Source organism: Callorhinus ursinus, unplaced genomic scaffold (assembly GCF_003265705.2).
Source record: "Callorhinus ursinus isolate GAN/ISIS: 27379988/994484 unplaced genomic scaffold, GSC_fseal_2.0 scaffold10, whole genome shotgun sequence".
NCBI classification, from domain to species: domain Eukaryota; kingdom Metazoa; phylum Chordata; class Mammalia; order Carnivora; family Otariidae; genus Callorhinus; species Callorhinus ursinus.
Window position 1 is genome coordinate 76591960 of NW_027397072.1, and position 22138 is coordinate 76614097.

Genomic DNA, 22138 nt, shown 5'->3' on the forward strand with positions numbered 1-22138 from the left:
TCCCTCTGCCTCCCTAACCTGCTCACCGGCACCATCCCCACTGTCTCTTCCATGCTTGGGTGTCAGGGCCCGGCCCCAGACTCAGATTTAGAGGGCTTTCTGCTCCCTGAGCATAACCTGATGGGTATATAGCAAGTACATTTTTCTGGAGAAGAATGACCCAAATAAGATAACCACTACAGGAGAATGAACCTTCACACCTGTCTCCAGGCCTGACCGGCCTCTATCATTTCTTTTTTGCCTGTTTTTAAATTCTGAATTGTTTTCTCAATCCCCCTTTCATGGCTGCCTAGATGGTCCACAGCTTTTTCTCTAAGTACAAGGCCAAAAGTGGTGACATCAAGCATATTCGTTTAAGAAATAGTTACAAATTGCCTGTCCACCAGGCTTATTTCATGTGCTGGTACAAGCCACCATGATCTCTCTCCTGGACTTCTGCAAAAACCTCCCGCTAGGTCTTCCTGCCTCTGCGCTTACCTACCTGCCGTTCCTCGTCCATGAGGCCAGTAATGGGCTCTTTTTACAGAGTAGATCAGATGATGTTGCCGTCCTGCTGAGAGCTCTCCCTTGGCTTCCCTTCTTTCTCAGGATAAAAGCCAACTCCTAAAGTAACATATAAAGCTGTACCCAGCCTCACCCCTGCCTCTCCCCAACCCCATTTGCTGTCCTTGCTCCCTTTCTTTCTCTGCTCCACCCACTCCCACCTCTCTCGGGGTTCTTTAACTTGCCAGGCTCATGCCAGCCATAGGCCCTTTGCACTAGCCACTTCCTCTGCTTGGAATGGTCTTCCCTGGTCCCACACAGCTAACTAACCTCCTTTCTGTCATTTCAATGTCTGCTTCAGTGTCATCTCCCCAGCAGCCTGCCTTGACCACCCAGTTTAGAGTAGCCACCCATTCGTCTGCTGGTTTCACTCTCTGCGTAGTCCTTTCACTGTCTTATTTTACCGTTTCCTTCCTTTGTTCTTTGTCTCCCTCTACCAGAATAAAAGTTCCAAGAGGACAAGATTTTTTTCTCTTCTGCTTGCCCCTGTATTCCCACAACCTGGCACATAACAGATGCTCAGCAAAAAAATCACTGTTGGGTGATCAGTTGAATGAAGGAATGGAGGAATGTGTCCTTCACAGTAGTTAAACACAGTAAAGAGATCAGTGTTTTTAGCTACAACCTAAGGCAAGGGAGGTGTAGAGCTCTTTGGATTCTCTCTCTTTTTTTAAAGATTTTATTTATTTATTTGAGAGAGAGAGCGAGGACGAGCGAGAGAGCATGAGCAGGAAGAGTGGGAGAGGGAGAAGCAGACTCCCCACTGAGCAGGGAGCCCGGTGCGGGACTCAGTCCCAGGATGCTGGGATCATGACCTGAGCCGAAGGCAGATGCTCAACCGACTGAGCCACCCAGGCACCCCTGGATTCTCCTTGTTACGAAATTGCCTCAAGGTGGCAGGTCCTTGTTGCTGCAGACTCAGCTACCTTAGGCCCCGCGTCTTCCCAGAGACAGTAATTCAACAAGGAACGGAAGGGGCATCTGCTAAGGCAAGGCCACGGTGGCAGAGCCTGGACTAGCTGTACCCCTCCCTCGCCATTTCATTTCTGGCTCACACTAGGTGGAATTTCTTGAGCAAGAATTCTATCCATAGTGGCCCACTGGGCTGGGATGTGACCAGCCAGGGGAGAGTTCCAGTTGATCCTCAGGCCCTGGTCAGCAGACCCAGGCCAATGCCAAATGGATCCATCTGGGAGACCTAGAGTTGGTGGCAGCGGCTCTGAGGATGGAGACCCCTTCCTCTTGGGGCCTCTTCTGGTGGTCTCCTCCCCACTCTGAGTCCGCCAGTGGCAGGGGTAGGGAGATGGAGAACATCACCCAGCAGGCACTCTTGGCTTCTTCCAATTCTCACAGCCACTCTGAGATATTTTACTTTTGCCTCCGTTTTAAGTACAAATCAGCTGAAGGTCAGGGAGTTGAAGCAGTGGACCCTGGGCCCTGTGGAAGAGAAATATTGAGCAGTGATGGAGCTCAGGGTCCAGAGGGACAAAGGCCTTGCACATTCAGTACTTCCTCTGACACACGAAGGGGACTCGAAACCCAGCCCTCTAGGTTTGGAGCCAAGGAGTTAACCAAAGAGGGATGCTGAAGGTCTTCTAAATTCACTGTTGTGTTCAAAAGGAAGACACTAGAATCAGCCCAGGAAAATGGCTTGGGGACCCAGGAGCTCAGAGACAGAGCTTGTCTTGGGGAAGGCAGTGGAAGTTGGGGCAGTGAGGGTGGGTGGCTGCAGTGGGAGGTGGCAGGAGGTCCTACATCAAGGCTTTTGTCCCCCCTTCCAAGGATCCTAAAGGAAGGGGATCATGGGACTTGAGGGTTTTAGATGTGGAAACCGAAGGCCAGGGAAGGTAAATGATTTCCCCAGTGTCACATAATTAGTGGGGAAAAGGTCTAAAACACAGGCCCACTGAGACACAGAGCAGCGCTTCTCTCTACTGCTCCCCAGGCCTCGGCTTCTAGAAGTGACAGAAATGTAGGGGCGCTCCTGAGAATAATCTGGACTCCTGGGATGGGGTCAAGGGGTGAAGTAGGAGCTGTGCAGTAGGGGCAGAGGAGAGGGAACACTGCCTTGGAGAGAGGGCCTGGAGGAACTCCAGCATCACAGGGGTGGGAAGAACAGAGTGTTCTACGAAACCAGGCATCTCCCAGCAATGAAACCACACCCTGCAGTGAGCCCTGACACTGCAGCCTTGCTCTCTCCTGGGCCTCGCTCTTGGGGCCTCTGGGTGTTCATCCGTATTGTCAGTAGGGTCCAGGGGAGGAAACACAAGGTGGGAATTGTGATTCTAGCTCCCAGGTGGACCTCTGGCACCTCGCCGGCAGAGGGTGAAGGGAAACAGGGAAACAGCTGTTGAAGGAGGGACGCGGTTAGGAGCTGATTCTCTCTTCTCCCAGTGCAGCCCCACTCACCATGCACCAGATTGCCTTGCCCATCACCGTGTCCCTAGAAGCTGGGCCGTGACGTTCACCTGCATCCTGACGAATGCGTTCCTGGCAGCTGGCCCCATGATGTGCAAAAGCAGATAGTAACTATGCTCCTGTCTTAAATCTGGGAGCAGGTTGCCACTGCTGCTGACTACCCTGGCTGGGCCTGGTTGCTGGGGTGATGGGATTGTTTCCATGGCCTCTCCGTGACTAAGCCCCACAGAGACAACAGTGGGCTCCTCTCGAGGAAATGAGGGTCAGTTTTGCATCATTTTGCCTCCACTGTTGCTGCTCCTAAAAGCCAAGCTCCCTGGGCCCAAGGTGACTGACCCCTGAGGGTGATGATAAGCCCACAGTCTGGGGCTTAGGCTCTCTGGCACTGACGTGCTTAGTCAGGACAAGCCCAGAGCCCAGTGATCCTCATTTTCCTGCCCTGGCCTCAGCTCTGATCTCTGTGCTTTCCTTTTCCCAACTCAGGAGCCTAAATTTTCCTCAGTTAGGCTGCACCAGGACACAGGATTCCTCTTTGACTATTGCGAAGAGTCTTCCTTTTGGAACTTAAGCCAGTCTCAGGAGTTAGGATCGCCTGTCAGGGTGACCAGATGGATCCCCATCTTCACTCATCCCCCAACTGGCTGGCTGCACCCCCCTCCCACCCCAACTCCTCAGCGAGTGCCCTTCCTGAGCCCTCCCTCCACACCTTTCATCCACACCTACCTGGGCACGTGACCCCTTTTCCCACCCAAGTCCATTCACCTGCAGACTGGCCAGAGGATGACCTTCCTTCTTCCTCCAGTCCCCAAATCCAAATGAGTGTCAAAACAGACTGTCATAACATAACTGGGCACTATAATAGCCCCTCATTCTTCAGCATCCCATTGTGATCCCAAGAGGTGTGAAGAGTAACATCAGAGCCTAGAAAGCCCTCATCCTGCCCATGAAATGCCCAGGTTTTGTTCTCAAGTCTCTGAGGCTGATCGCCAGGCTTCCTTGCTCCAACGGCTCTCCTCTGACCCCAGGAGGCTCTGCTCTGACCACAGGAATCCACAGGGCAGAAGCTCTTGTAGGCAGAACAGAGCAGGAGGTGGCTCTGGTGGTGATGGGGCTCCACGGGGAGTATTCTTACCTGCACGCGTGGAGTGTGTGTATGTGTGTACATTTGGATACACGTATAGGCTGGTGTGTTGTCAATCTGGACGCCTTTCAGGGTGGCTCTCTGTAAAGACGACACAGAAGCAGTTTGGACGTGAACACACGCACTGATGCTGTGAGGAGAATGGGATTGTAAGGAGATATGCTTGGGCCAGGCCACTCAGACGTCATCTAAATGAGTGGGAGATCCTCGTGTAGCTCAGTAATCCAGATTTCCAAAAGCGGTCTCCTGTGAAGCTGGTCTACAGGAGCAAAGGCGGAGAGCATCACGAGAGAATCAGAAACAAAGGTTGGCCTTGACGGCGGCTTGCCTCCCCTACACCCCCCGCCCCATTTTCCTCTCCACTCAGCCCCACCTCCAGCAGAAGTACTCAAGTTGGTAGAGTACAACCAAGGATCTTACTTTGGGGCCGATCTTGAGACAGACATTCTGAAGTATTTTCTTGGGATCTCAAGCGTGAAGCCACTGGTGTTTAGTCAGGGTATAGATTTGGCACCTGTAACAGAGACCCAAGTTAAAAGTGGCTTAAACGAGGTAGCAGCTTATTTCACCCTCCACACATAAAAGGCTCATGGGGCACCTGGGTGGTTCCGTCACGTCAGTTAAGCATGGGACTCTTGGTTGCAGCTCAGGTCATGATCTCAGGGTCGTGAGATCGAGCCCCGCATCAGGCTCCACACTTAGCTTGGAAGCTGCTTAAGATTCTCTCTCTCCTTCTCCCTCTGCCCCCCTTCAAGCCCCTTCCCCCACTCTCATGTGCAGGTGCTCTCTCTCTCTCTCTCTGAAAAAAAAAAAAGGCTCGGTGTGTGGCTGTGATGGTCCACGATCACCAAAGAACCCCCCCTTCTTTCTTGGTGCTTTGCCGTTTTCAGGAGGCACCGTCCCGCTCATGATCCAGGGGGGCAGTTGTCATTCCTACAGGCATAGCCACAATCCAGTGAGCGGGGAGGAGGGAAGGGAACGCCCACCTGAGCGTTATAGACACCACGTCCAAGGGTGTCTCATCACCCAGGACTTAGTCACACGCCACATGGCTCAGCAAAGGAAGCTCACACATGTGAGCTAAGTGGACATGTGTACGGCTGAAAGGTCTATTTTCTGTGTAAGGAAGGAAGAATGGATTTGGGGAGATAGAACCTTCACTTCTCGCCATTTCCCATCTTCTTATTTTCACACAGGCACTAATTACTGAGTGTCTGGAAAGTTCTGGCCGCTTGCTAACAGCTGGGGACACAAATCAGATAGAGCCTCTGGCCTTAACTGTTGGGCCTCTGCCCTCTCAGGTATTATTCCACATAAGTCAACAGGCATCCGAATTATTGGCATCCATATTTTTTTTAGTAACTCCCAGGACCATTTTATAAGAAAAGACAGTAATTGGTAATCAACAGTAAGAATTTTCATCTCCATTTGTTCACCACCTTGACAGATTTAGTTGCTTATCCCCATTACATTTCTTCAGACCACACACATCACCCAAAATGAAAAAAAAAAAAAAAATCCAAAAAACGAAAAGACTTTGTTAGAAAACAAGACAGCAGGCTTTCAATTGCATTACTCACAGCCAGAATTTACTAGAAAGATATCTCTTTAATGGGGAGAACAGGAACATGGAAGAGAGAGCCCAGGAGCCATCTCTTCGCACGCACCCTGTGCCTTCCCTCCCTGTGCTTTCACCCACATTGGCTTGTGCCTAATGTGTCATCGACCTACAGAAATGTTGCTGGTTCCAAAGGCCCAGCCCCTAGGCCCTCCTTTCTCACAAAGCCTCCAGGCCTTTGTCTATCTATCTTTTGGTCAGATCCACACTGTTTAGCTCTTCTATTGTTTCTTGGTTAGGATCCCGCCCACACTGTAAGCTTTTTAAGGGCTGGATCTCCATCACAGTGAAGCTGGGTGTGTTAAATTCTCAACATAGCATGGTTTTTGGGAGTGAATGTGCGCATGGGGTTTGAGGTGAGTAGCTACCTTTGGGTGAGAGGCCCCTGCCCAGCCTCATGGTGAGCCCCCAAAGTGCCCAGTGATCCAGCACTGGGCCTTCAGGGTCAGGCTAAATTGGGATGGGTTGGGGGTGCCTGGGTGGCTCAGTCGGTTAAGCGTCGGACTCTTTTTTTTTTTTTTAAAGATTTTATTTATTTATTTGACAGAGAGAGACATAGCGAGAGAGGGAACACAAGCAGGGGGAGTGGGAGAGGGAGAAGCAGGTCTCCCGCGGAGCAGGGAGCCCGATGCGGGGCTCGATCCCAGGACCCTGAGATGATGACCTGAGCCGAAGGCAGACACTTAACGACTGAGCCACCCAGGCGCCCCGCAAGTGTCGGACTCTTGATTTCAGCTTAGGTCTTGACCTCAGGGTTGTGAGTTCAAGACCTGTGTGGGGCTCCACGCTGGGCATTGAGCCTACTTTAAAAAAAAATAATTAATTAATTAATTAGGATGGGTTGGCAGGGGCTCCCCATGCAATGCAGTCCCATTATACCAGAAAATGAAATTCGCCTCTTCTTTTAAAAGCCAGTCACAGAGCATAGTGGTTCTGCCTCAAAGTCTCAAGTGTGTCAATTTGTTTCAAAAGTAAAAGCAAAAAAAAATAATATTCTTGCCCCCTCCTCCTTAATCTGTTCCAAATGAGAGCTTTGAGAAGGAAAACTCCCCAGGACTTACTCTGTTGAGTAAATTGATTTCTGCTGTGGAGAGGAGCTGGGATGGGACTGGAGGTAGGAAAATATATGGAACCTGACATAAAAGATTGGGGTTTTGTTTGGAGAAGGATTCAGGTTGTTTTCAGGTTTTGAATTACGGCTTGGGTGTGTTTGAAGAAGCAGAAGTGAGCAGCACCTCGACCCCCAGCCTTTGTGGGCTTTTCATTCAACTCCTCTTGCCTGGGCTGGTCCCTATGCAAGATGCCTTGCCTTGGCAGCCTGGCCAGGAAACCTTGCTTCATAAATAACTCCCCGGGGGAGACAGGAGTGATAACAGACGCTTTAAGTGGGAGCCGAGCTGCCCTCAGCACTTAGGAGAGTGTGCGCAAGTCTGGCTCTGGAATTCTTTGCCAAGGCAAGTGAGCCCTCTTCAAGCTTTCAGTTTGGTTACTCTCATTTTATTATTTCTCTAACCTCTCTCTAACCAGCGGGGTGGCTGAGGCTCTGCTTGTGAGTTCTGTTTTTATTTTTCACACTCTATTTTTATACTTTGAAACTGCGGTTATAAAATATACACTCAAAAATGTTGGCTCTGCACCCACAAGACACAGGAGGCTGTCCTGATGCACAGTGTGGGGACGGCTCCCAGGATGGCCCTGCCCCCACCCTTGGCCTCTCGTGGAGGGACAGGAGGGACGGGGGAACAGCAGTTGCTATAAGAGACTGGTCCAGCGAGGAGCAGAATTCTGGCCAAGATTTGTAGATTTGACCCTGAGAAACTGTCAGGACTATTTTTCTGGTGGCTTCCCAAGCACACCATAAGAGGTCAGAACCCTTAGAAGCAGAATTCCCAGGTTCCTGTAAAGGGGTCATTCATCTCCATTCGTACAATTGTCCCGGCCCCCGTCTTCCCTCACCATCCATGTAGAAATGTAAAAACAATGCCAGCAAAGCAGTCTCATTTGTTTCGTTCACCATCGTTTGTTGGAAATGGTTGTCATGTTCATGTTACTGTAGAACTTACAAAATGGGCATAAGAAATATTCCCAAGTGCTGACCTCCCGGCCAATTCCAACCCCTCCTGGTATCTTTTTTCCTTCTTTTCCCCCAGGCTCCCCTCTGTCCTTCCCTTCCTCCAACCGGAATAGATCTAGGAATCTCCTGACGTTTCCACCTTGGCTACAAGCAGTGCTGGGTCTTTTTGAACATACTTGTCATAAATCTTAGATTGTTTCTCATCTTTGAAAAAGCCGCTTCTATCAGCAAGTCATTATTCACATGTACAGGGCAGGGGAAAGTTCACCAAATTTCAAACTTCAATTTCTTTTCACTCCTTTTTACAATATCTACTCCCCAGAAACCACAGAAATTTAAAAATACCAGTCCCAATAGGCAAAGTGCCCCCTGACATAGCTTGCAAGAACCAGGACTGGCCACCTGGGGATGGGAGAGGGAGGCGAGGTTGGCCTAGACCGGAGCTGGCTGGCTTGAACCCATGGAGGAAAATAATTTCCAAGTCTCAGAGAACTAAAACCCACTGTTCTCATTCTAGAGTAGCTGGATTTGGTGGGCAGGGAGATTTGGGAAGATGGGTGATATTTATAAGGAAAGGCTTAATGTAGCTGTTACTATAAGTTAAAAATAAGGAATACAGTATAATATAGCTAATGGGCTAAAATTACTTTAATTCCATGTGATACCGGCTAGAAGAGAGCTGAAGGAAGGGTCAGTTTGGAGCAAATGAGAAAGGAGGTGAGGAGGGTGGAGACAGAGCATCAGATTCCCAGTCAAAGGCCCGGCTCTTTTTGTCTTTGTACTTTGTCATCCTCAAACATGTTGGCTTTTGACCTCATGCTTGTTCTCATGGTTACAAGATTGCCGTTGCACCTTCAGCCGGTACCCCAGCATTCTAGGTAGGAAGAAGGAAGAAGAACATACAGTTCTCTTATCTCAAGGTAATTTTCATCCAGGAAGAAAAAATGCCCTCTAAAGCCCCCCTCTGTTTGTCTCCTTGGCCAGGTCTAGGTACGTGGCTGTCTTAGCTACAAAGGTATCAGAAGGGGCTAGACGTCCCCTGCAAGTGCACACTTGGCCCCCAGAACAAAATTGGACTTGTGTTAGCAGGGAGGGGGGTGGCTACTGGTGGGCTACTAGGAGAGGGCGAAGTATGTGCCCAGGGAGTGCCGCGACACACCTAAGGAACTGCAGCAGTTGCCCTCGGAAGGAGTGGAGAATGGGGGTGGGATGCAGGAAAAACGAGAGTGAAACCGGAGAGGTGAGGGCCAGCCACTTCAAGGGCCAAGAGTGCCTGCTGAGGACTTAGGAATCCAGGAGATCACTACACATTACCCAGGGGAGGGGAGGGGACACCAGTGCCCCCTGAAGCAGTGGTTCCACATTCCAGTACACAAGGTCATCTGAGGATCTTGTGACATGAGCTTTGGATTCAGTAGGTTTAGAGAGGGCACAAGATTCCACATTTCTCACCAACTCCCAGGTGATGTTGATGCAGTTGGTCAAGGGACCCGACCCAGAGTAGCAAGACTCTGAAGGAAATCTCTTCAGAAATAAATGCCCAGAGGTGCCTGGCTGGCTCAGTCAGAGGAGCACGTGACTCTTGATCTCAGGGTTGTGAGTTCAAGCCCCATGTTGGGTGTAGAGATTATGTAAGGATAAAGTCTTTAAAAAAAAGAAAGAGAGAAAGACAGAGAAATGCCCAAATGTGTTTGTTAAGCATTTTAATGTAATGACTACTATCACTGTAATAGGAATTGAGATTCAAATATTTAAGGAAAAATTACAGTAACTCTTTTTTTTTTTTTAAGATTTTATTTATTTATTTGCCAGAGAGAGAGTGACAGAGAGAGAGAGAGAGCACAAGCAGGGGGAGAAGCAGTCAGAGGAAGAGCAGGGAGCCCGATGCGGGACTCGATCCCAGGACTCTGGGATCATGACCTGAGCCAAAGGCAGACGCTTAACTGACTGAGCCACCCAGGCGCCCCAACGATAACTCTTAAATTGAGCTTTTCCCAGAAAGGGGGGGGAGCAAAATCTGATGTATCTTTTGGGAGTCTTGATGTCTACAGGTAGCAGAAAAGCCAAAACAGTGGAAGTTTCTCTCTCTCAAGTTTATGTAGTCCATAAGGAGGAGTCCAGGCTGATCAGCGGCTCTCAGTCATTAGGCCCCAGGCCCAGGCTTCCTGTGAATTTCTGCTTCACTGTCCTGACATGTGGTTTCTATTCTCAGGGACAGCTCCTGATCCCAGATGGCTGCCAGAAGCATTAGCCATCCCATCCTCACTGCAGAGGAGGAGAAGGGGAAGAAAAGAGAGCAGTGAAGGGCTCCAACCCTCTCCCTTTGAAGGGGCCCTCCCAAACTCCCACAATACACTTCTGGGTACCTGTCCCTGGCTACAACTTAGTAACAAGGTCCTATTTAGCTGCAAGATGTGCAAAGAAATGTATTCTTTTGGCCTGGGCACATCACGCAGAGTTCTCTTACTAAGGTAGAAAGGAGCACATTTAGCTACGTGCCACATTGATACAAGAGTTACATCTAAAATGACATTGGATGGTTGAAAATGGTTGAAAACAGAGGGATGAACAAAACTCTGCCAGGCGAATGACAACAAAAAGAAAGGGATGGTAGTAGTCATAATAGGCAAAATTTCGGACAAAGAAGTAGAAAAGCTGTACAGGAAGGGGGGTATTGGACAGTGATAGTGATTAAAGGGTCTGATCCACAAAGAACATGAACCTTTATAAACCTCAGGTAAAAGAGCATCCAAACCTACCCCCCACCTCCAAAAAACACTGTGAGAAATATTAGGGAAAAATTGTTAACATTACAGCTGTAGTAGGATACTTTAACCTACCTTTCTCAGATTTATGAGGCCAAGCAGACCAAACATAAATAAGGTTATATAGGACTTAAAAGCTTAAATGTGTATAAACCATGTACTCTGCGGACAGAAAATAAGCATCCGTTTCAAATAGGTACAAACCAAGTGCAAAAACTGATTATATTTCGGGCCCCTAAGAAAAATCTCAATTCCATAAGGTAGGAATCTTTCTAGGCCACATTCTAACCAAACTTCAAGCAAACCAGACATTTAAAATAAAAATATAACAACAAAAGCGCCACTTGGATATTTCTACACAATCTCAGTAAGTTCTGCCAATGACAAAACAAAAATCAGACTCCTTTCAGACCCAAACAGATGAAAAGCCTATCAGTGTTTGAGCAGATGAACCTGTCCTCAGAGGAAGTCCTTGCATGTCGTAGGCAAGTAAAGTGTTCTCTATAATATACAGGCACTTCTCTCAAAATCAATTAAGTGAAGATAATGGAAGTAGAGCCAAGAGATAAAAACCCAGCACTTTGTGGAATTAAACACAGCCGAGAATGGTACACATAGGACAGAACACATTCATCCTGGCTAATGATAAAAACATGCTGACCAACAACAGCGCTGTGTCGTTTTCCCCAGGTCTTACTGGTGCGGCCATAAATCGGTGCATTTTTGGAGGGAGCTGAATGATATCTTGAGAGATTTTAAATGTTTTTGCCAATTGATTCAGGTAATTCCAGAGGAATTTATCCTCCAGAAATATGCGCACATGGGCAAAGATACACATACAACTCAAAGGATCGAGAAACCTTGATAAAGGCACATACCATGAGGCGGTTAAAAATAATGGAGTAGATCTGTATGAACCAACGTGCAAAGGGACCCATGGCATATCATTACCTGAAAAAATAATTGTTATTCTTATAAATAAATATGTAATTTTTATAAGTTTAGAAGGCCATATATTATGACTTGCTGTCTCTGGTGCCCACAGGGACCTGGCACAGGGCGTAAGCGGGTGAACCGGCTGGGTATGCAGTCTCAGTAAAGAGCAGGGGCAGTAGTGAGCAGAAGAGCAGGTGCCTTCTCGGTTGTGATTTGTAGCCTTGTCAGCTCCTGCCCAGAGTCCATGGATCAGGACTCAGGCTTGGCAACTCTTTCCGCTTCAGCCCTAAGATGACCTCTTGGCCCCTTTGCAAGGGCAACAGGGCTAGCCTCTGCCAACATCACCCTGTGTCCTCTTAACAAGCATTGCGTGAACCTGGAACTTCTGGTCGAGGACAGTCTCATTGCCCCTGTCCTGTGAGCCTAGTAGCATAGGCTCAGTCCTGTCACTAGGAAAGTTATAGTGACTAAAATTGAGCTTGAGATTTTATTTTTAGGGGGCGCCTGGGTGGCTCCGTCAGTTAAGCATCCCACTCTTGATCTCAGCTCAGGTCCTAAGAGGGTTGTGAGTTCAAGCCCTGCATGGGGCTCCCACTGGGTATGGAGCCTACTTTAAAAAAAAAAAAGACTGTGGTGTTTTTTTTTTTTTTTTTCTTTTAACACCGTAGAACTTATGGACTATATTTTGTTTTGGTTTTACTTGTTCCTTAGTGTTCTGCAAACTTGCTCTCCACCTAAGGACCTCCAGAATCTTCCAGAAGCTCTAGAAGTCCCCACGCTGGCCACGTTACCCACAGCCCCAACGTAGCCCTATGTAGAGTTACTCTTTTCAGTCTCTGTAACCCTTGGCAGGGAGAGGGGCCAACAGCCTCAGCTGTACTGGAGAGGAAGAGCAGGAAATAAACAGCTCAAGGAGGAGAAACTCCAGGATTGCAATCTCCCAGTTGCCGGTTTCTGTCCTGCTAGCAAAACCTCTATGCTGCTTCACTCCTCATTTTTAGAAGTGACCCTCAACTTGATTTCCCCTCCACACACACCCCCACCCCCACCCTCAGGGTAAATACAAGCCTGGCCAATGGGGCTTTGGTCCAAAGAATGGTTTGACCTCCCGTGTAGGGTTGCCAGATTTACCAGATAAGTGTTCAAATTTATAAATCTGAATTTAAGATGGACCACGAATACGACTTTCTGTGTAAATATGCCCCGTGCAATATTCGGGACATACTTAATGCTGAAAAGTTACCCATTGTTTATGTAAAACTCAAATTTAACTGGGTGTCCCCTGTTGCATCCAGCAATTCTACTCCAGTGGGCTTCTGTGGCTCCCGCATTCCAAGAGGGGGCATCTGCAAGTTTAAGGATAAAGATCAGCAGGAGTTTAAGTAATCGCTACCCACAAGTCACCTCACCAGAACCTCCTGCATGGCCCCATCCCCCTTTTTGTGCCTCCCCCTCCTCTCATTTGCTGCCCTGCTTCTGAGCTTCACCTCACTTCCTGCCTCTTGTCTTCCTCTTTTAGTCTGTGGCTTTCCCCTGCCCTCACTTCTCCTTTTTCCTCATTTTGCTCTCGCTGGTCCGTAACATGTCATTAAAGTTTACGTATTTGAGTGTTGGTTATAATTACTAAATAAGGTTTTATGTTCCTTGCTATAATTTAAATAGCAGGGGAACTTAACTCTGTGTGTGTGTTTCATTTTCCTTTTAGTGATAGGTGGCCTTAAGTTCATTTTTAGCTGTGTGAGTCATTGACCTTCATTCACCTTGAGTGAGAAAAAAGGTCTCCCATTTCCAGAAGGAATTCACATGCATCTTCCTAAGATGGATGCCAGCGGGGAAGGTGGGAGTGGGAGAGATGGAAGTGGGGGACAAGGGGGGATCCTGCTAAGTTGACCCATTCAGGGGAGAAGGGGCTCAGAAGCCTCTTGCACTGGCCTAAAGCCTAGCCTTTGGCATTGGGCCCAGCTGCCTGGAGCGGAGTACGGCTCTCTCCTCCTTGTGACTGATCACTGGACTCCTTCCCAGCAAGAAGCCTCCCCTGATAGACAGCGAAGAGCATGGTTTGCCGCTAATAACTAGGGCCCCGATGGCCTTCTCTTTCCATTCCCTGCCTCTCCCGATGAAGCAGACTCTTGAGGGCAACTTCATTCTGGCTTCCTCCCCAAAACAGGTGGGAGCAGGGCAATTCTCCAAGCTCCCCCGAATCAGAACCTGTTTTCTGGTTGCTGCCCTCAGCTACTCTGACATCTATATTAATCCCATTCTCTCCCTGCCCTTGTTTCTCCATCCCTGCTCTCCCCCGCCCCTGCTTTCCCCTCAGCATGACCCAGAAGGTACCTTCCCATCTGGGAAGCAGACCTGTGAATGGCAGTGCCATTTGGGAGAGAGAATAGTGATCTGGGAGTCGGAGAGTGGCCTCTGTCCTGAACTAGTTGCTTCTACTCACTTGGCCTCAGTTTTGTCATCTGTAAAATGGAAGTGATCACGTGTCTTGCGGAAAAGCTGTATTAAAATATGAATAAAAACAAGTGTCAAAAAGTGAACAAGGTTCCATCCCGAATCCAAATGCTGAATGATATAAATTTTTTTAATGCTGGAAAGCCAGTAACTTGCTGTTGGTTATAGAATCCTTTTTATTCATTCGATTAGAGAACCTCAGCACTTTATTTGGAAGGTGTCTTTTTATTCCTTCTGTCGTGGACTCATAAACATCTGGGTGTCCTTTCCTATCTCTCCTTTCAGGCAGGGGAAAATTTAAAAGAAGCTAAAGGAATAGATCTGTGCCCCTTGCCATTTCATCATATATTTCAGTAGAAAGGAGTCTGGCTCTTTGAAAAGTTTGCCCTAACGGTTCAAGGCCGAGTGGAGGTGTCCTCCCCTGTCTGTGGAGGAGGTAGATAGGCGAGTTGGAGGTCGACACTGACCAAATGGCAGTGCAAAGAATTTTGGATCAGATCTCTCCACTTTGATGGGAATAAAATAACAAAGCCTCACCCACCCGAGGCCTGTTGCCTTTTGCTGAGCAAAGTCATGTCAGCCGTCTAGTTCGGAGGCTTTATCCCAGCTGGAAACCCGGTAATGAGGGAGGCTGAAGAATCTGGGCTTCCCAGAATGTGTGGGAAACTGAACAGTAGAGTCCACAGCATTCCAACTCTGATACTTGGCCAGAGCTTGTGCATTCCCTTGGTTACAGCCATTTGGGGCTGCGAAAGGCACAGAGATTTAGCCAGAGCCTCGTCTCAGTTGCTGTGGGGCCCAAGCCGTCCCCCCACCCCCAGCCCCAGTCACCTGGGAGTTCTGTGTAGTCCTCACCTTCGAAGCTCACTGCCCCATAGCAGTGAGAAACAATACAAATAAGCCACGCCTGTGGAAATGGGGTCAGGGAAGGAAGGCAGGAGCAGGATCAAAGCCTCTTGTAATGCAAGAATTCCTCAGCAGCTCGAGTCCCTTAACAATTATGGTTTGGAGATTTTCCAGAAAGCAAAACCACTTAGCATGCCATATTTAACAATGAAGAGTTTTCTGTTCATAATAGTCACTGTGCAGAGCAAATAGGCACCTTGAACAAAGGATAGGATATTTATATGTGTATATAAAATAACCCGCACAGTCTTAAACCCCGAAGCTTGTCTGCGGGGAAGAAAGTGGCCCTGCCTTCTGCCCTGGGGTACCTGTTTCACCAGCAAAGTTGGAGAAAAGTCTACATGCCCTGCCTCGTTCCCACCACTGCATCTCAAACAAACAACCAACCAACCAAAAAAACCACCTTCGTTTAACCCAGAATTTTCCAAACTTATTTAATAGCCAAATCTTTTGTTTTAACCTTTGGTTGGTTTTGGAGTTTGGAATTTTTCCATTTCGTTTCGTTTTGTTTTAAATATCTCTTAGGCATTCTAAAAAGTCGGTTTCTCAAGGAAAATGTTTGGGCAAAGGATAGGCCAAGGAGGGTCGGAAGCAGGGATTTTAGACCAGGGGGGTGATGGAGAAAGCAAATCCCAGGCCCTGAGGGATGATGGACGTGATTGCTGGAACCCAGCTCTGTACATCAGTTTGGAGCACCCAACCCCCGCTGGGCCCTGTTCGTGTTATTTTGTGTTCATTTGGTTGTATATTCAAAAACATTTGTCATTGGGGGAAATTGGAGAAGAATGGCCGCTTGGAGGAAGCTTCATTAGAAGTGAACCTTAAAGGGTGGGTATGATTTCAGTGAGGAAAGATGGGGAGCATTCCAGAAAGACAGGGGCAGCCAAGTGTGAGGGCTGCTCAGAAAAAGAAAAATTAGTATAGTACGGGCCTCAAGTGCACAAGTAGGGTGGGGTCAGATGGAGGCAGGGATGCAGTGCAGGACCCCTGGATCAAGCAAGATTCTTTCACATGCAGAGGTCACAGAGTCTGACCCAACCCCCTTCAGCACACAGGGGCATTTTGGGTCATATAAGTGAGAATCCTGGAGCTAGGACGGGATTCAGATGTGCCATCATTCAGGGGTTCAAACAATGTCCCAAGGACCTGGTTTCTTGCCACCTCTCCCCTCTGTTCTTTGGTTGGTTCTGCTTTCAGATAAGCTCTCACTGCCCTTGGACTTGTAAGATGGCTGCAGCAGCTCTCGCCTTTACATCATCGTTTATTTAAGGCCTGTGTGGATAACAGTCCCTTTGCTTTTAAATGCTTTCTTAATGACTGTCAGTTGGGTTCTAGGCACATCCTGGAATTAATCTCTGAGTCAGGGAACATGGTACCCTGATTGGCTTAAACCTGGGGCAGGTGCCCAGGCCTGGAGTTGAGAGTAGGGCTGGCCCCACCGAAACCACATGGTCTAAAAGATACGGAGGGGCTGGCTCTAGGGGTCCAGCTATCCAGAGAAGATGAATGGAAGCTAGGCCACGAAACGGCAGATGCCCACTAAAACTTGGAGCAGCAGGCCAAAGAATCCAGATATCATTTGCAAGAGAGAACCGGTAAAAACTTCTGAATAAATAGTGACTAGAACTATGCATTAAGATTAATTCAGCTACAGTTTCATAATGGCCATGTGCTTGGCACATGGTAGGGGCTCAATAAATCTGCATTGAATGAGGGAGATAAATGGATGGATTGGAAGTGGGGAGAGAGAGAAATGCCATTGTAGGAGGCTATTGTAATAGTTTCATAGGGGAGCCAGCCAAGGAAGTAATGAAGACTTCTCAAGAAAATCAAGAGGTTCCATTGTCATGAAAGCCACAGAAGGAAAAAACCATCAAGAGGACAGGGTTGGTGAGTCATGCCAAACACTGTCAAAAGGCCAGGGCAAGGAGGGTAGGGACTGAGAAAATATCAGAAGGGAGAATCGGAAGAGAAGGTCCAGTAGGACAGTCAGAAGCCAACTTCAAGGAGTTCAGAAGTAAGTAGGAGGCTACCCTGAAACATCATCTGTCTTCCCTTCCCCACCCCTTTCCAGCTCCAAACTCAGCAAAAAAAAAAAAAGCTCCTTCACCTCCACACAGTCTTTGCGAAGCACCTGATGCCATCCCCGTGACCTTTATCCAGCCATGATGTCCTTTTCTCTCATGTGTCTTTAGGCTCTCCTCCCTCTCCAGGGCTATCTCTCATATAAATATTGACATTACTCTCTTGTTCTAAGAGGACATTTCTTAGGCCCTGTTCTGCCTTAAGTTAATGTTTCAAAAGAATCATTAGAGAAATTTTGAAGTTGGGGAGGACAGAAGTTTGAGCTTAGGTTGAATATCCTTTGTGGAAGACAAGATTATCTGTAAGAACGAGTAACGGTTAGGGAGTGGGATAGAGGGTCAGGGAGAGGGTTGGAATAGTTCATTTAAGGTTCAGTTAGGGGTCACCAAAAAATGAATGAAAGAATTGCCAGGGGCCAGTGGGAGGCCAGCTGAGATTGAATAGCTTAAATTTATGGAGAGCCTAATCAGCATACTGCCTCTCTTTGGCAGGAAACGGTGGCCCAGAGTAGAGCAGTGGATTGGGTTTGAGGAAAGATGGTTATGGAGCACTGTTGATCCTGGGCACAGGTCAAGTTGACCTGGGGGCTGGAGGTTAGAAGAGGATGGAGGACCCAGGGACCCCAGGGTATGTAAAGAAAAGCAAGTGATAGCCTGAGAGAAGAGGCAGGGTCAAAGATGTGGTCAGGATTCATGTGAGGGGGTTGTCTCAGTGGAAGAAGTAGAAAGGCTAAACAGTTAGGTTGGGGATATTAGGCCATATGGTGCATGATATGGTGAATAGACTACATGGTTTAAATCCTGTATCTTAACCTGTGTCTCCACTTACCTTGTTTATAAAATGAGGCTCATAAAACCTTCAAAAAGTCATTGTAATTAATACATATGAGATACTTATGATAGTGCTTGTGTGTAATAAGTGCTCAGTGAATTTTGGCGATGGGGATGTTCGTTTAAAAGTGATGAAAAGGGGGGCACCTGGGTGGCTCCGTCCGTTAAGCGTCCGACTCTTGATCTCAGCTCAGGTCTTGATCTCAAGGTCGCGAATTCAAGTCCCTCATTGGGCTCCATGCTGTGCGTGGAGCCTACTTTAAAAAACAAAACAGGGGCTCCTGGGTGGGTGAGTCAGTTGAGTGTCTGACTCTTGGTTTTGGCTCAGGTCATGGTCTCATGGATCATGAGATCAACCTTGAGTCTGCTCGAAGCTTCTCTCTCCCTCTGCTCCTCCCCCCACTTGTGCACTCTCTCACTCTCTCAAATAATAAGTCTTAAAAAAAAATACAAAACAAACAAAAAGTGATGAGAAGTCTTAGAACTTGAGCTCTTGAGGGGCACCTGGGTGCTCAGGTGGTTAAGCATCTGCCTTTGGCTCAAGTCATGATCTCAGGGTCCTGGGATCGAGCCCCGAGTCAGGCTCCCTGCTCAGTGGAGAGTCTGCTTCTCCCTCTGCCCCTCCCCCACTGCTCGTGCACTCGCTCTTTCAAATAAATAATCTTTAAAAAAAAAAAAAAAAGAACTTGAGATCTTGAAGTTGAAACAATTCTGAGTGATGCCAGGTTCTCAGATGCCATCATGCTTGTGAGTGGAGTGAAATTGGAGATGGAAAGTAGTGGAATTGAGGAGGAGGATGAGTGGTGCGCCCAAATTCTAGGAGGGACATGTTTATGGATGTGGAGGTCACCAGTGGGCTGGCAACAACTCTGTGTCACTGAGGAAGGCCAGGTCTCTAGCTGAAGTGAACAGAAATAGGGAGGTAGCTACGATGGGTTTCAAGGGAGACAGATTGTTGAGAGAGGAGGAGAGAGGTGCGGAAGGAGGTGCTGATCTGTCTGAGTCAGAGACCAAGGGAAAGCAGTAACAGCCTCTACTGGAAAGTGAGGAGTAATCTGCCAGGAGGAGGAAGAAATGAGCCAAGGATGAAAAAAGTGGAGAGTTTGCTCACAGTAGAACAGATTTTGATTGAGGAGAGATGTTTTTTTATAATAGCTTTTAAGAAAAATCCATTCCCGGGGCGCCTGGGTGGCTCAGTTGGTTAAGCGACTGCCTTCGGCTCAGGTCATGATCCTGGAGTCCCGGGATCGAGTCCCGCATCGGGCTCCCTGCTCAGCGGGGGGCCTGCTTCTCCCTCTGACCCTTTCCCCTCTCATGCTCTCTCTCTATCTCATTCTCTCTCTCAGATAAATAAATAAAATCTTTAAAAAAAAAAAAAATCACCTTTAAAAAAAAAAAAAAAAGAAAGAAAAATCCATTCCCCAAGCCTGAGGACAAATCTGAAGGAGGCTTGAGTGTAAGGGAGGAAGTGGGCAAGAGCTTTTAGAGTAGATTACTGGAAAAGCCAGTAAATGGGGGCTCTGATCCCGCACCTTGATTGTAGGATGTGCAGCATTAGACACAATGACTCGATGTGCTGGGCATGCCCCAACCGGCCACCCCCTGCCCGCCCGCCCACTTCTCCAGCTCCGTGGGTATGCAGTGCTCAGTGCATTTCCCGCGTCGGTGCTACTGGGTTCTCTGAGGGTAGAGGGACCGGGAGAGCTGGGATTGAGGGCTTCTGCTTTTAGAGAGCAGACAAATGGCTTTAAAGGGAAGGGAACAGGACACCAGCAAGCTTTGTGGCTGAGTTCTCTTCCAAAAGCACCGCTCAGTAATATAATTGTATTCGGACAATTTTTTTGCATGACGTCAGGGAATAGCCTTCCTTAAAAGCTCTCATGAAAAAGCACAACTATAAAACAGACTCAGGCAATGAAATGGAAACCAGGCAAGTGGGTCTGTGTAATTTGGGTAAAGAGATTTCTCCTTACGGCTTTGTGATCTGATCCCTGCTCTCTGCATAAAACTGTTTCACCGGATCCGCTTACATAGGAGTCTTACCTTGCAGGTGCTTTTAGACGTAATATGTCTTGCTTTATTACCAAATGAGCAGGAAAGAAGGGTTCCCTCCTCAGTGGCTGTTCAGACCACCTTCCTAGACTTGCCACCTTCCTAGTCCTCCAGGTCCTAAATCTCTCATCTTTGTATGAGCCCGGCCCCAGCAGTGGGGAGGGAGGGCTAGTCCCATGTACACCTCACTTAACCCCTATGTGTACCTTTATCCATCTCCCCCTCACACCCCTGCTCAGGGTCAGTCTTGGGGAAGTGTGTGCCAGGGAGCACTACTCACTGAGCAGGTCCTTTCTTACCCACCCCATTTTCCTAAAGCCACAGGAGCACAGAATTTAATTATCTGCCATCCTGTGTTCTTGGCACACTCTCTGGCTCCATTCCCAAGGAGATCCTTTCTTTTTTGTATTTTTGTTTTTTATTGAGGTGAAATTCACATAACATAAAATTAACCATCTTAAGTATAAATTCAGTGGCGATTGGTATATTCATAATATTGTGCAACAATCCCCTCCATCTAGATCCAGAGCATTTCCATCATGCTCCCTCACCCCGCAAAAACACCCGTGTCCATTAAGGAGCCACTCTCTGCCCTTCCTTTCCCTCCCAGCCCCCGGCAACCACCAGTCTGCTTTCTGTCTCTGACTCTTCCCATTCTGCACATTTCATGTAAATGGGATCATATAATATTTGTGTGCCTGGCTTTTTCACTAGGCATAATGTTCACAAGGTTCATCCATGTGGTATGTGGTAACCTGTATCAGTACTTCACTTATGCCTGAGTAATATTCTGTTATATGGATGTACCATATTTTGTTCATCCAGTCATCTATTGATAGGCATTTGGGTTGTTTCCACCTTTTGGCTGTTGTGAGTAGTGCTGCTATGAACATGGGTGTACAGGTTTTTGTTTGAGTACCTGGTTTCAGTTCTTCTGGGTATATACCTAGGAGTAGAATTGCTGGATTATATGGTAATTCTATGTTTAACTTTTTGAGGAACTGGAGGTCCCTTCTTTTTTTTTTTTTTTTTTAAGTAAGCTTTCTGCCCAGTGTGGGGCTTGAACTCATGACCCCCAGATCAAGAGTCACATGCTGTACTGACAGCCAGGTGCCCCTGGAGGTCCCTTCTCAATGGACATTCTCCTAGGTCCACTCTGTCAAGGAATAGTAGACATATACCACCCCAGCCCTAGCCCCCAAGACATGTTGACCTCATTCTGCTAGATCTGGAAAGAAACTGAAGGAATAAGACTGAGGAGCCCAGAGTCTCTCTGGAAGTGAATAAGGTCACCAAAGAGAGGCTGGTAATCAGATGAAAGACAGTCTGGGGAAGGGATTGGGTGCTAAGGGGCTTGGGGGCCAGTAGAAGCTTGGACTAAGGCAGGGGGAAATGTAGGGAGAAAGGAACTCAGTTACCCAGAATAAAGGAAGGCGTGAACCTAAAACCCCCGTGGCCGGTACGGCCATTCCCCTGGTATTGGAGGAGTGATGGAGGGGAGCTATAGACTGATTTATCCCTCTAGCGATGGGGCAGGGGATAGGTAGAAAGAGCCCTTCAGGCTGAGGAATTAGGACAGTCAGCCTTGAGGAGCCATTGAGGGCTTTTATAAAAGGAGGCTTTAGAAAGATAACCCTGACTACAGGGTGGAGGGCAGCTTGGAGGAGAAGACAAAACCAGAAGCAAGGAGGCTGGTTAGAAGGTTACCATTGCTCTTAAAGGAAGACCAGTGAGGGTGGTGCTAGGAGCGGCAGTGGGGAGGGAGAGGCGGCGCGCCGTCATCAGGACAGCTACCTGCACGCAGAGGTGATGACGGAGGACAAGATGCCCCTGCGAAGACAGGGCAGCCAGTAGCGGGGGCGGGGGGCGGGGGCTGTGGAGAGGCCGAGGGGCTCCAGAGCACCACTCCCACTGCCAGAGTCCAGTCAGCTGAGAGGCGGGAGGGGTGAGTCTAGGAACAGGGAGGTTGGGGAAGCAGGCTACTCCTTCTTGACGGACGACTAAAGTCCGAAATTCTAGCTAAATACACAGTTTTCATCTGGATTATACCAACACCGATTAATTTTCATCAAGAAATTATTTGTAACTCTGTCAAGCTAATTTAATTCCTTGATCAATTTTCTACACAGAGCAGTTAAACCATTTCTAAAGTTCTCCCTTATGTTCTTAGGTATCAGCTCTTTTAGGTATAAATTTAGCAATAAAGACTTGACTTTTTGGTCAGAAATTTTAGTCAATAAAAAGCGTTTTAGGGATGCCTGGGTGGCTCAGTCGGTTAAGCATCTGCCTTCGGCTCAGGTCATGATCCTGGGGTTT

General features: G+C 48.0%; 1 protein-coding gene across 5 annotated transcripts in view; it reads left to right on the forward strand.

Annotated features, from left to right (window-relative positions):
* Nucleotides 1-22138, forward strand: part of THADA (THADA armadillo repeat containing) — a 323626-nt gene that overhangs the window by 276583 nt on the left and 24905 nt on the right. The gene's annotated exons all lie outside the window — the stretch shown is intronic.